Here is a 14409-nt window from a genome sequence, read left to right as displayed (position 1 = left end):
ACTTTTTAATATTTAATTTTTTTTTTTTTAGTAGAGATAGGGTCCTACTATGTTGTCTGGGCTGGTCTTGAACTCCTGGGCTCAAGCAATCCTCCCACCTCAGCCTCCCCAAGTGCTGGGATTACAAGCATAAGCCATTGCGCCCAGCCCTTTGGTTTCATTTGCTTTTCTTTTTCTAGTTGCTTGAATCAGGAACTTAGATTATTAATTTAGATTATTAATTTGAGATCTTTCCTTTTTTCTAATATAAGCATCATTTAGTATTACAAATTTTTCTTTCATGGAATTGTAAAATGGTATAGCCACTTTGGAAAATAGTTTTGTATTTCCTCAAAATGGCAAACAATGAGTTACCTTAGGACCCAGCAATTCTACTCTGAGGTATATACCCCAAAGAACTGAAAACATAGGGGTTCATACCAAAACCTGCTCAGGAATGTTCATAGTAACATTATTCATCATAGACAAAAAGTATAACTCCCAAATATCTATCAACTGATGAATGGACAAACCAAATATGATACATTCATACAATGTAATATTATTTGACCAAGAGATGAAGTGCTGATGTATACCTCAATGTGCATGAACTTTGAAAACATTCTAAGTAAAAGAAGTCAGTCATGAAAGACTAAATATTGTATGATTCAATTTATATGCAAGCACAGAATAGGAAAATTCATAGAAATAGAAAGTAGTTATTTCTGGGCCCAGGGGCAGAAAGGAATAGAAAGTGACTAAGAGTAAATAAGGGGTTTCCTTTTAGGGTGATGGAAATTTTTTTCTTTTTTTTGGAAACAAGGTATCACTCTGTCACACAGGCTGACATACAGTGGTGTGATCATAGCTGACTGCAGCCTTAACCTCCTGGGCTCAAGCAATTCTCCTGCCTCAGCCTCCCAAGTAGCATGGACTACAGGCACGTGCTACCTACCATGCCTGGCTAAAATATTCTTAAGTTAGATAGTGGTGATGGTTGCACAACTCTGTAAATATGCTTTAAAAAGAAAAAAAAAAACCCAAAACATTGAATTGTACACTATAAAAAGTAAATTAGACCAGGTACAGTGGTTCATGCCTATAATCCCACCACTTTGGGATGCCAAGGCAGGATCACATGAGCCCAGCAGCTCCAGACCGGCCTGAACAGCAAAGTGAGACCCCATCTCTACAAAACTAAAATCGGCCAGGCGTGGTGGCATGTATTTCTATTACTGATTTCTAGTTTGGTTCCACTACAGTCAGAGGACATATTCTGTGTGGTAGGCAGAATAATGGCCACCCAAAGATGTCTACATCTTAATCATTGGAACCTGTATGTTATGATACATGGCAAAGAGGAATTAAGACTGCAGATGAAATTAAAGATGCTAATCAGTTTACTAAAAATAGGAGATTACCCTGGTTTATCCACATGGGCCCAATCTAATCATAAAAGTGGAAGAGGGGCCAAGTGAGGTGGCTCACGCCTGTAATCTCAGCACTTTGGGAAGCCGAGATGGGTGGATTACCTGAGGTCAGGAGTTCGAGACCAGCCTGACCAACATGGTGAAACCCCATCTCTACTAAAAATACAAAATTAGCAGGGTGTGGTGGCGCATGCCTGTAATCAGAGCTACTCGGGAGGCTGAGACAGGAGAATCACTTGAACCCAGGAGGCGGAGGCTGCAATGAGCCAAGATCACACCACTGCACCCCAGCCTGAGCAACAAGAGCGAAATTGGGTCTAAAAAAAAAAAAAAAAAAAGTGGAAGAGGGAAGCAAAAAAAAGAGATGCAGCGTGACAAGGATTTAATCTGCCATTGCTGACTTTGAAGATGAAGGAAGCGGGACACAAGCCAAGGAATCTGTTAGCCTCTAAAAGCTGGGAACAGCTTCAGTTTACAGGCTGCAAGTAAACATGGACCTCATTCCTATAACCACAAGGAATTGAAGTATGTCAACAATTGAGCAAGGAAATGGATTCTCCCTTAGAGCCTATAGAAAGGAATGCAGCCGGCCAGGCACGGTACCTCACACCTGTAATCCCAGCACTTTGGGAGGCCGAGGTAGGTGGATCACCTGAGGTCAGGAGTTCGAGACCAGCCTGACTAACATGGTGAGACCCCATCTCTACTAAAAATAGAAAATTAGCCGGGCATGGTGGTGCATGCCTGTAATCTCAGCTACTCCGGAGGCTGAAGCAGGAGAATCGCTTGAACCTGGGAGGCGGAGGTTGCGGTGAGCCGAGATCGCACCATTGCACTCCAGTCTGGGCAAGAAGAGTGAAACTCCCATCTCAAAAAAAAAAAAAAAAAAAAACAAGAAAGAAAAGAATGCAGCTCTTCTGGTGCCTTGATTTTAACCTGAGACCCATGTCAGACACCTGACTTACAGAAATGTAAGATAATATATTTGTAATTATCTAAACCACTAAGTATGTGGTAATTTGTTACAGCAGCAACAGAAAATATGTTCTGAGTTGAATTTTTTTTTAATTGAGTTTTATGACCCAGGATATGATTCTATCTTGGCGAATATTTTATGGGCACTTGAAAGTAATGTGTATTCTGTTGTTGGTAGAGTGTTCTATAAACGTCAACTGGATCCTCTTAGTTGATGACATTCTTCAGTTCTTCTATATCTTTGCTGATTATATTTACAGTAGTCTGTCAATACTGAGTGTGGATATTGAAATCCCTGTCTACAATTATGGATGTTTAAATTTCTTCTTAATTCTATCAGTTTTTATTTATAAAGGTTAAGCTTTGTTGTTTGGTGATTATGGATGTTTAAATTTCTTCTTAATTCTATCAGTTTTTATTTATGAAGGTTAAGCTTTGTTGTTTGGTGGATACAAAATTAAGGATCATCGTCTTCTTTAGATTGATCCTTTCATCATTAAATAATGCCCCTCTTTATCCCTAGTAATTTTCTTTGCTTTGAAGTCTACTGTATCTGATATTAATACATTCCTGATTATTTCATTATATATTTGTATGACATCTTTTTCCATCCTTTTACTTTCAACTTACCTATGTCAACCATGTTTTGAAATCAGCTTACTGTACATAGCACATAGTTGGATTACATTCTGTATCTACTCTTCCAATTTGTGTTATAATTAGTATATTCAGATCATTAACTTTCATAATAATTATTGATGTGTTAGGGCTTATGTTTGCCATTTATTTTTTTTCTGTCCCTTCTGTTTCTCAGTTTCTCATTCTTCTGTTTTCCTTTACTTTTTTTTTTTTTGAGACAGTCTTGCTGTGTTGCCCAGATAGGAGTGCAACGGCGCCATCTCGGCTCACTGCAAACTCCGCCTCCCAGGTTCAACTGATTCTCCTGCCTCAGTCTCCCGAGTAGCTGGGATTACAGACATGAGCTACCACGCCCGGCTAATTTTTGTAGTTTTAGTAGAGATGGGGTTTCACCATACTGGCCAGGCTGGTCTTGAACTCCTGACCTCAGGTAATTCACCCACCTCAGCCTACCAAAGTGCTGGGATTACAGGTGTGAGCCACCACACCCGGCCTCATGTGAGTTTCTTAAACATTCTGTAGAATTGTATCTTGAATTAGTTATAGTATTTTTGAACATACCACTTTGTATTGGCTTAGTGGTCACTCTATCACAATATAAATACATAACTATTCAGTCTAGTGATATCAACAATATATACAATTTATGTTTTGAATGAAGTGCAGAAACTTTGCTTCCATTCAAGTTTCTTCACCCTCCCCACTCTTAAAACATATTTACATATTACATCCATTTAAAAATACAATTATATGCAAAGCATATGTAGTGACAATGTACATTTCTTCTACATACACTGAGCACCATATCAGATGATATGACTTTGGTTCAACCACCAAATATTTCTAAAACTGTTGAAGATAGTCTATTATTCTTATTCCTACTTTTACCTACTCCATTGTTCTTTTTTCTTTTTGAAGTTCCACATCTTCTGTTGTAATTTCCTTTCTGTTTGGAGAACTTCCATCAGCCATTCTTTGAGGGTAGGTCCGCTAGCATCAAATTCTCTGTTTTCCTTTGTCTAAAAATGTCTTTATTTCTCCTTCATTCCTCAAGGATATTGTCACCAGAGAGAGAATTTGTAATTGATAGTTATTTTCTTGAGATAACTTATAAAATACTGTGCCACTGCCTTCTGACCTCCATTGTTTCAGGTGAAAAATTTGCTGCCATTCAAATTGGTGTTCCCCTATATACAACACATCATTTCTCTGTAGCCACCTTCAAGACTTTTCCTTTTAGTTTTCAAAAGTTTAATTAAGATGTGTCTCAGCGGGTCAGGTGCGGTGGCTCATGCCTATAATTCCAGCACTTTGGGAGGCCGAGGCAGGGGGATCACCTGAGGTCAGGAGTTCGAGACTAGCCTGGCCAACATGGTGAAACCTCGTCTCTACTAAAAATACAAAAATTAGCTGGGTATGGTGGTAGGTGCCTGTAATCCCAGCTACTGGGGAGGCTGAGGTTGCAGTGAACCGAGATCATGCCACTGCACTCCAGCCTGGGTGACAGAGTGAGACTCCTCTTAAAAAAAAAAGTATCTTAGCATGTATTTCTTTGAGTTTATCCTCTGGCATTCATTCACAACTTCTTGAATCTGTAAGTTTACACCTTTCACAAAATTTAGGAAAATTTTAGCCTTATTTCATCCAATATATTTTCAACCCCACATTTTCTCTCACTTCTTATTCTGTAACTCTTACAATATGTGTTATTTACTTCTTTTGTTATTGTACCACAGGTCTCTGGGGCTCTATTTTTTTTTTTTTTTTTTTTTGAGACTGTCTCGCTCTGTCACCCAGGCTAGAGTTCAGTGGCACAATCTTGCTGCAACCTCCACCTCCCAAGCTCAAGCGATCCTCTCACCCTCATCCTCCCAAGTAGCTGAGACTACAGGTGCACACCACCATGCCTGGTTAATTTTTATATTTTTGTAGGGAAGGGGTTTTGCCACATTGCCCAGGCTTGTCTTGATTTTCTGAGCTCAAGCGATCTGCCCACCTCAGCTTCCCAAAGTGCTGGGATTACATGCACGAACCACTGCACCCGGCCATATATTTACGTTTACTTTCTATCTGTTGCTCAGATTAATTTTTTTTTTAGACAAGGTCTCACTCTGTCCCCCAGGCTGGAGGGCAACAGCACAATCATAGCTCACTGCAGCCTCCATCTCCTGGGCCCAAGCGATCCTTCTACCTCAGCCCCCTAAGTAGCTTGGACTACAGACATGCACCACCATGCCCGGCTAAATTTTAAGTTTTTGGTAGAGATGGGGTCTCACCATGTTGTCCATACTGATCTCAAACTCCTGAGCTCAGGTGATCCTCCTGCCTCAGCCTCCAAAAGTGCTGGCATTACAGGTATGAGCCACTGCACCTGGCCTCAGATTAGATAATTTGTATTATTTTATGTTCATGTTTACTGATTCCTTCCTCTGTCATATTCATTCTGCTATTGAGCCCGTTCAATACATTTACTTATTTGCTCAGTGCAAGTAATCCCCACCCCACCACACCAGCAATCTCATCTTCTTGCCACTTCATGATCCCTCTACCCACCAAGACCCTAAAACTTTGAACTCTGGTGAACATGCTATCAATATGCCTTTGTGTAGCTCTCCCCTTACTTCTTTGATGCCCCGTGGTGACCCACTGCCAACTTTTCCATACAGGGAAGGGAAGGTATGAAGAGAAAAAATGATTAGAAGTGAAGGAAAGGGGCCAGAGGCGGCGGTTCACGCCTATAATCCCAGCACTTTGGGAGGCTGCGGCGGGTGGATCACGAAGTCAGGAGTTCAAGGCCAGCCTGACCAAGATAGTGAAACTCTTGTCTCTACTAAAACTACAAAAATCAGCAAGGCATGGTGGCGGGCACCTGTAATCCCAGCTACTCTGGAGGCTGAGGCAGGAGAATCACTTGAACCGGGAGGCAAAGGTTGCAGGGAACTGAGATCACGCTACTGTACTCTAGCCTGGACAACGAGACTGAGACTCGGTCTCAAAAAAAAAAAAAAAAAAAGTGAGGGAAAGGAAGGAAATAAAGAAAGGGATTGGGAAATGAGAAGGGAAAGGAAGAATGTGGGACACGATGGTTATATGGGAAAGATAGATGGTAACAGAATAAAAGAAAACATGGAAAGGGAAAGAAAGATGAGAAGAGGGCTGGGCATGGTGACTCACACCCGTAATCCCAGCACTTTGGGAGGCCCAGGCAGGCAGATCACAAGGTCAGGAGTTAGAGACCAGCCTGGCCAATATGGTAAAACCCCATCTCTACCAAAATATAAAAATTAGGTGGGCGTGGTGGTAGGCGCCTGTAGTCCCAGCTACTCAGAGTAGGCTGAGGCAGGAGAATCGCTTGAACCTGGGAGGCAGAGGTTACAGTGAGCTGAGATCACGCCACTGAACTCCAGCTTGGGTGACAGAGCAAGACTCCATCTCAAAAAAAAAAAAAAAAAAGATGGTTTGATTCAGATAGAAATATAGTAGGCCGGGTGCGAATGAAAGGAAATGGGTAGAGAAAGGAAAGAAAGGGAAGAGATGCATAGAAAAAAAAAGATGGAAAAGGAACAGAAGCAGAGAAGGAAAGGGAAGATAGGAAGGGAATAAAAAACGGGAACCTATGGCATTTTCTTCTGTTTATGGGTCATGTTTTCCTGTTTCATGGCATGTTTAGTAAATGTTTCATTGTAGATTGCACACTGTGAGTGGTATGTTGTAAGGAATCTGGATTATGCTGCATCTTTTGAAAAGTATTGAGTTTTGTTCTGAGAGGCAGTTAATTTTCTTGATCCTTGATCCTAGTGAGGCATAATTTAGGCTTTATTAGGGCAGTCTTAGAGTAGTCTTTTTTTTTTTTTTTTGGAGACAGTCTCACTCTGTCACCCAGGCTGGAGTACAGTGGCACGATCTCGGCTCACTGCAAGCTCCGCCTCCCGGGTTCACGCCATTCTCCTGCCTCAGCCTCCCGAGTAGCTGGGACTACAGGCCCCCGCCACCATGCTCGGCTAATTTTATTTGTATTTTTAGTAGAGATGGGGTTTCACCGTGTTAGCCAGGATGGTGTCGATCTCCTGACCTCATGATCCGCCTGCCTCAGCCTCCCAAAGTGCTGGGATTACAAGCGAGAGCCACCGCATCCGGCCTTTTATTTTTATTTTTTCGAGATGGAGTCTTGCTCTTCTCCCAGGCTGGAGTACAGTGCCCTAATCTCAGCTCACTGCAACCTCTGCCACCCAGGTTCAGCGATTCTCTTGCCTCAGCCTCCCAAGTAGCTGGAATGACAGGCGCATGTCACTATGCCCAGCTAATTTTTTTGTATTTTTGATAGAGACGGGTTTTCACCATGTTGGCCAGGCTGGTCTCAAACTCCTGACCTCGTGATCCGCCCACCTTGGCCTCCCAAAGTGCTGGGATTACAGGCGTGAGCCACCACGCCCCGCCTAGAGTAGTCCCTAAGGTGGTTCTTTCCCCTAAGGTGTGGTTTTTCAAGTGAATGCCTATGATGTTAAAAAGTTCTCTCCACTCTGGCGAGGTCAGAACCTCATATTTCTCAGCACTGTGCAACCTCTACTATCTCCATTCTTTTTTTTTTTTTTTTTTTTTTTGAGACAGACTCTTGCTCTGTCACCCAGGCTGGAGTGCAATGGCGCAATGTTGGCTCACTGCAACCTCTGCCTCCTGGGTTCAAACCATTCTCCTGCCTCAGCCTCTCAAGTAGCTGGGACTATAGGCATGAGCCACCATACCCGGCTAATTTCTGTATTTTCAGTAGAGATGGGGTTTTGCCATGTTGGCTAGGCTGGTCTCAAACTTCTGACTTCAACTGATCCGCCCACCTTGGCCTCCCCAAGTGCTGGGATTACAGGCATGAGCCACTGCACCTGGCCTTCTCCATTCTTCTTTCAACCCCATAGCAGCTGCTCTTTTCTAGGCCTCAAAGGAACTCATACTACGCATGTACAGCCCAGCCCTCAACAAAAGACCCACAGGAGGCAGAGGGAGAAGAGATTGGCAAGATGGCACCTGGCGAGAGATTCTCCAGTAGCTGCTGACATCGAGCAGACAAGTGAGGTACTGTCCCCACTACCTCCCTTCTTCCTCCCTCACCCCTGGAGACATTCTCCTTCCCCTCCTCCCTCCACCTGGGGGAGGGGGGTGGGCATGGTTCCTGGGACATCATGTAGGACTCTAAGGAAGAGAGCCAGGAACAGCACCTCCCGGAAGACCTCCTTAGCTGCAGATTTTGCTCAGAAAACTTTCAGGAACCAGTACAAACTATAGGACTGGATTTATTTTGAAAACGATAACATTGCCAGGAAACTTGAATGCTACTCTCTAGTCTGGGATACAGGAGGCCAGACAATAGGAAGCAAAATGTTGGACAGATGCATCTATGGAGCACAGGAAATCCTCTTGGTATATGATATTACAAGTTATCCAAGCTTTGAGAATTTTTAGAAGATTAATGAAGAAAGTGAGTGAAGAGTCAGAAACTCAGCCACTGGTTGCCTTAGTGGGCAATAAAATTGATTTGGAGCATAATCGAACAGTAAAACCTGAAAAACACTTACGGTTTTGCCAGGAAAACGGTTTTAATAGCCACTTGGTTTCAGCCAAGGCAACAGACTCTGTCTTCCTGTGTTTTCAAAAAGTTGCTGCTGAAATCCTTCGAATCAAATTAAACAAAGCAGAAACAGAACAGTCACAGAGTGTGGTGAAGGCAGATATTGTCAACTACAACCAGGAACCTATGGCAAGAGCTGTTAACCCTTCTAGAAGCTCTGTGTGTGCAGTTGGGTGAGCTCATTTTTCCATTGTGTTGATAGTTCCGGCTGCCCTTCACCTCTGGGTGTGTCTGAGAAATTCTAAGAACTTGTTTTATCAGTGACCATCTCTGTAGTTCAGTTAACACTTTCCTCCAAACTTGCTTCATCCTTAAGTGTTCCTCCTAGCCATAGGCATGTACTTGGATTCAAAAGAATTAAACACTGGGACCACACACATTGCATTCAAACTGGAAGGCTCATTCTCCGGAATTAGACTGTTTCACTGAAAAAGAATGGTGTCTGGCCAGGCACAGTGGCTCATGCCTGTAATCCCAGCACTTTGGGAGGCCGAGGTAGGTGGATCGATCACCTGAGGTCAGGAGTTTGAGACCAGCCTGACTAGTATGGTGAAACCCCGTCTCTACTAAAAATACAAAATATTAGCCGAGCGTGGTGGTGTACACCTGTAATTCCAACTACTCGGGAGGCTGAGGCAGGAGAATCGCTTAAACCCGGGAGGTGGAGGTTGCAGTGAGCCAAGATCTCACCATTGCACTCCAGCCTGGGCAACAAGCGAAACTCCATCTGGAAAAAAAAAAAAAAAGAAAAAAGAAAAAACAATGGTGTTGTTTCTCTGTATGTTCTTCCTTTTTTCCCTGATGTAAATGTTTTAAACAAATATGAAAAGTATCCTAGTCTTGATCATCAGCCAGGATCTTGTCACAGTGGTTTCATTCTCTCATGTGAACTCACACATGTCGAAGTATACTTCAGGGTGCAAATATCACACAACTAACATATTTTGCCTATAGATACTTGAGAAGGTATTCTGTTGCTATCAATTGCAAATAAAAATAAAGCTGTCATCTAACTGAACATGCTCAAAATAAGCCTGTAATAGAAATATTTTTTCATTTTTAAAAAGGGGCCTGGCCAGGCGCGGTGGCTCACGTCTGTAATTCCAGCATATTGGGAGGCCGACGCAGATGGATCACCTGAGGTCAGAAGTTCGAGACCAGTCTGGCCAACATGGTGAAACCCCGTCTCTACTAAAAATACAAAAAAAATTAGCAGGGCATGGTGGCAGACACCTGTAATCCCAGCTACTCAGGAGGCTGAGGCGGAGGTTGCAGTGAGCTGAGATTGAGCCATTGCACTCTAGCCTGGGCAACAAGAGCGAAATTCCGTCTCAAAATAAATAAATAAATGAATAAATAAAAAGGGGCCTAAATTGCCTATTTTGTAGACTGTAGTCATGATGTATTGTGTAATAGGTTAGATGACTTTATGAATTTAGATAAATGTTCAGCTGATGCTCCACCTGGAATTTCTCCTGCAAACTGCGTAAGAATAGTCCAGGAATGAGTTATGACATAGGTGTTGTTTGTTTTGGGTGTCTGTTGTGGTGGTGGGTTTTATTTTTTCAGATTTTTTTTGTTTTTGAGACAGGGTCTCCGTCACCCAGGCTGGAGTGCAGAACCACAACCACACTCACTGCAGCCTCGAACTTCCAGGCTCAAGCGATCCTCCCACCTCAGCCTCCCAAATAGTTGGAACTACAGGCAGGTACCACCACACCCAGCTAATTTTTAAGTTTTTTGTAGAGATGGGGTCTCGCTATGTTTCAAAGGCTGGTCTCAAACTCTTGGCCTCAAGTGATCCTTCTGCCTCGGCCTCCCAAAGTGCTGGGATTATAGGTGTGAGCTACCACACCTGGGCAGTGAGATACTGTTGAATCTTTGCGAATCAGACTGTACCTGATGTTCAGATGTTTTTCTCTCACAAATTTAAATTTTCTTAAAAGACCCATAGGGTGGTGGCTCACGCCTGTAATCTCAATACTTTGGGACGCCGAGGTGGGCAGATCACCTGAGGTCAGGAGTTCAAGACCAGCCGGCCAACATGGCAAAACCTCATCTCTACTTAAAAATACAAAAATTAGCCGGACATGGTGGCGGATGCCTGTAGTCCCAGCTATTCGAAAGGCTGAGGCAGGAGAATCACTTGAATCTGGGAGATGGAGGTTACAGTGAGCCAAGATGGCACCACTGCACTCCAACCTGGAAAACAGAGTGAGACTCCGTCTCAAAAATCAAAAAAAAATTTTAAAAGACCCGCAGGGAACCCCCACACCAACATCTCGGGGACGCTATGTTTTTCCACTTCAAAACCCAAACTGTGATCTTTGCTTCCCTTGTCCAGTGAGTGAGAACAGTGTGCTGTGTTTGAACTTCACCTTCCTGTGCTACAATCAGAAAATTGCCCCTAGTCAGAGAATTGAATGAACATGGGGCTCCATGGGGCTCTCCTCATGTGGTTTTCTCAGGGATTGTATTTCTAGAGTACTTATTGTGCAATGTCTCAAAACAGTTGCCTCATTATATGTTGGTTAGTTTTACAGTTGTTTATGGGGAGACAGCAGGTGCTGTATCAATTACTCCATCATTTCCAGAAGTGGAAGTTACTTTGTTTACTTTTCTGTGTGTTACACTTCAATTTTTAAAATCTTTTTCATGCCCATTTTTGTGGTGGAATAAAAACGGTTTTGTTTGTTTTATGAGACAGGGTCTCGCTCTGTCACCCCAGGCTGGAGTACAGTGGTGTGATCATAGTTTACTGCAGGCTTAATGGGCTCAAGCAATCCTCCGGCCTGTCTCCTGAGTAGCTAGGACTATAGGCAAGTGCCATCATGCCCAGCTAATTTTATTTTTCATGGAAACAGGGTCTATGTTGCCTAGGCCTCAAGCTATCCTCCCAAAGTGCTGAGATTACAGTTGTGAGCCATCACACCCAGCCAAAATGTTTTTTAAAAGCTAAAGGAGGCCAGGTGCAGTGGCTCAAGCCTGTAATCTCAGTACTTTGGGAGGCTAAGGCGGGTGGATCACGAGGTCAGGAGATCGAGACCATCCTGGCTAACACGGTGAAACCCTGACTCTACTAAAAAAATTAGCTGGGTGTGGTGGTGGACGCCTGTAGTCCCAGCTACTCAGGAGGCTGAGGCAGGAGAATGGCATGAACCTTGGAGGCGGAGCTTGCAGTGAGCTGAGATCGCACCACTGCACTCCAGCCTGGGCTACAGAGGAAGACTCTGTCTCAAAAAAAAAAAAAAAAAAAAAAAAAAGCTGAAGGAAGATTATTACAACATCACACAGGCTTAGACCCCTCAGGACTGAAGGATTAGTAAACCAAGTAAAATACCAACCATTAACTGAGGTAAAAAATATATACATATATACAAAATGGGTATTTTAGGAAGAATATTATAATTACCAATTATTGCCTTGTGACTAGTTACCTAAGCAAGAGTTATAGTCTCTACCTGAATTTCTCCTTTTACTGCATCATACTGTTGTTTTCTCTTCTCCCAATATTTTATATAGAATGTTTAGGGATACAGTTTAACATTTTCAGTTTATATATTGGAAAAATAAGATTGCAGACATTCTGCACTTGGAGTTGAATGCAAATATTCACAAAACTTAGGGTTGTCTTTGGGGCAACCATAAAGCAGTACACTTGAAGATGTATGCCAAATAGTTAAAGTATGTTAGGCAGTGGTATTTTTGGAAGAACAAATGAGAAGTGAAGCATATTCATTCAATTAACATATACTTGCTGAACTACTACTATGTTCTAGGCATCATCTCAGGCTTTGGGGATGCAGGAATAAAACAGGCCCTGATCCTATGGAGATTGTAATTCTATCAAGAGAAGACAAAAAGAAACAATGGGTTTTTAAAAATTGGTACGTCGGCCCGGCACAGCGGCTCACACCTGTAATCACAACACTTTGGGAGGCCGAGTCAGGCAGATCATTTGAGGCCAGGCGTTCAAAACCAGCCTGGATAACATGATGAAACCCCGTCTCTACTAAAAACACAAAAATTGGCCGGCCATGGTGGTGGGCACCTATAATCCCAGCTACTCAGGAGGCAGAGGGAAGAGAATCCCTCAAGCCTGGGAGGCGGAGGTTGCAGTGAGCAGAGATCATACCACTGCACTCCAGCCTGGGTGACACAGTGAGACCCTGTCTCCAAAACAAAAAAAAATAAAAGTTAGGGAAGAGGATCAGCAAGAGACTGGAAGTAGTGATCAATAGGGTAGAAGAAAAAGAAAGTGTAGTATCCTAAAATTAGGATACTATCAGGGAAGGAGTCAAATATGGAAGTAAGAGGAAAATTCAGATTGAATCTAACAATGTGCAGGTCACTGGTGACCTTGACAAGAGCAGTTTCACTGAAACTGCTTTGACTGAAATGCGAAGTCTTTTTGCATTGTGAGTGAAAGCTTGACTGAAATGAATTAAAGAGAATGTGGTAAGGGGAATTGTAGGCAGCAGGCATACGTAACTCTTTCAAGACATTTGGCCACAAAGGAGAATAAGGAACTGGGGTAGTATGTGGACAGCATAGTGTAGTGCATAGTTATTGTTGATTTTACTGTCCCATATCCATTCTACCTTCTCATGGTACATCAATTATCTTCGAGCATTAACTTCTCCCCCATTGTATACTTGCTTTGTGGAACCACCACCTGCACTCAAGCTGTAAGTGTTGGTAGAGAAAAATATATAAACATGTTGAACTAGTTTCTCTATAAATTCATGATACAAATCTCAAATGGGACTTAAGACTACCAAATACTTCTCTAGTTTGTTCACTTTCCAATTTTTCAGATGACTGTCTCATTTATTATCTCTCCTCAAACCTCCACTTCTCACTCCTCCTCACTTTCAGCTGATAACTTTGCCTCTAAATAACTAGAAGAAAGAAACAATACTAAAAGTTTCCTGGCAGGGTACAGTGGCTCACGCCTGTAATCTCAGCACTTTGGGAGGCTGAGGCGGGCAGATCACGTGAGGTCAGGAGTTCAGGACCAGCCTGGCCAACATGGTGAAACCCTGTCTCTACTAAAAATACAAAAAATTGTCAGGCATGGTGGCAGGCACCTGTAATCCCATCTACTCAGGAGGCTGAGGCAGTAGAATCCCTTGAACCCAAGAGACAGAGATTGCAGTGAGCCGAGATCATGCCACTTCGCTCTAGCCTGGGGAACAGAAGGTGATCCATCTCATAAATAAATAAATAAGTAAATTTCCTTATTTTCCCACAACCTAATCTACTAATCTCTTGCTTGTCCACTCTCATTCTTTGCCTTCCTTCCCTCGTAATGTGGTAGATGAAATACTTCTGCTCTTTTTTTGTTGTTGTTGAGACAGAGTCTCGCTTTGTCGCCAAGGCTGGAGTGCAGTGGCCGGATCTCAGCTCACTGCAAGCTCCGCCTCCCGGGTTTACGCCATTCTCCTGCCTCAGCCTCCTGAGGACTACAGGCACCCGCCACCTCGACCGGCTAGTTTATTTTTTAGTAGAGACGGGGTTTCACCATGTTAGCCAGGATGGTCTCGATCTCCTGACCTCGTGATCTGCCCGTCTTGGCCTCCCAAAGTGCTGGGATTACAGGCTTAAGCCATCATGCCCGGCCAATACTTCTGCTCTTCACGTCACCCTATAACTTTTTTGGCTTCCATCTTCCCTTATCTGAAGACTTCATTAATACTGTCATCCCCTCATTCTCATGTCTTAATTTCTGCCCCTTTACTGGAACAGTCCCACAAACCTATATTC

General features: G+C 43.0%; 1 protein-coding gene and 1 pseudogene across 1 annotated transcript in view; one reads left to right on the top strand and one right to left on the bottom strand.

Moving 5' to 3' along the window:
* RBMX (RNA binding motif protein X-linked) overlaps positions 1–14409 on the bottom strand; it is a 66342-nt gene that overhangs the window by 27527 nt on the left and 24406 nt on the right. The window contains exon 10 of the mRNA XM_031660860.1: positions 8591–8685. The gene's annotated coding sequence lies outside the window, so the exon portion shown is untranslated. The remainder of the gene's footprint in view (positions 1–8590; positions 8686–14409) is intronic.
* LOC101014298 lies at positions 8181–9184 on the top strand (annotated as a pseudogene).

Source organism: Papio anubis, chromosome X, assembly GCF_008728515.1.
Source record: "Papio anubis isolate 15944 chromosome X, Panubis1.0, whole genome shotgun sequence".
NCBI lineage: Eukaryota > Metazoa > Chordata > Mammalia > Primates > Cercopithecidae > Papio > Papio anubis.
Note: the sequence above shows the minus strand (reverse complement) of the source record. Positions and strands in the feature narration are given on the sequence as shown.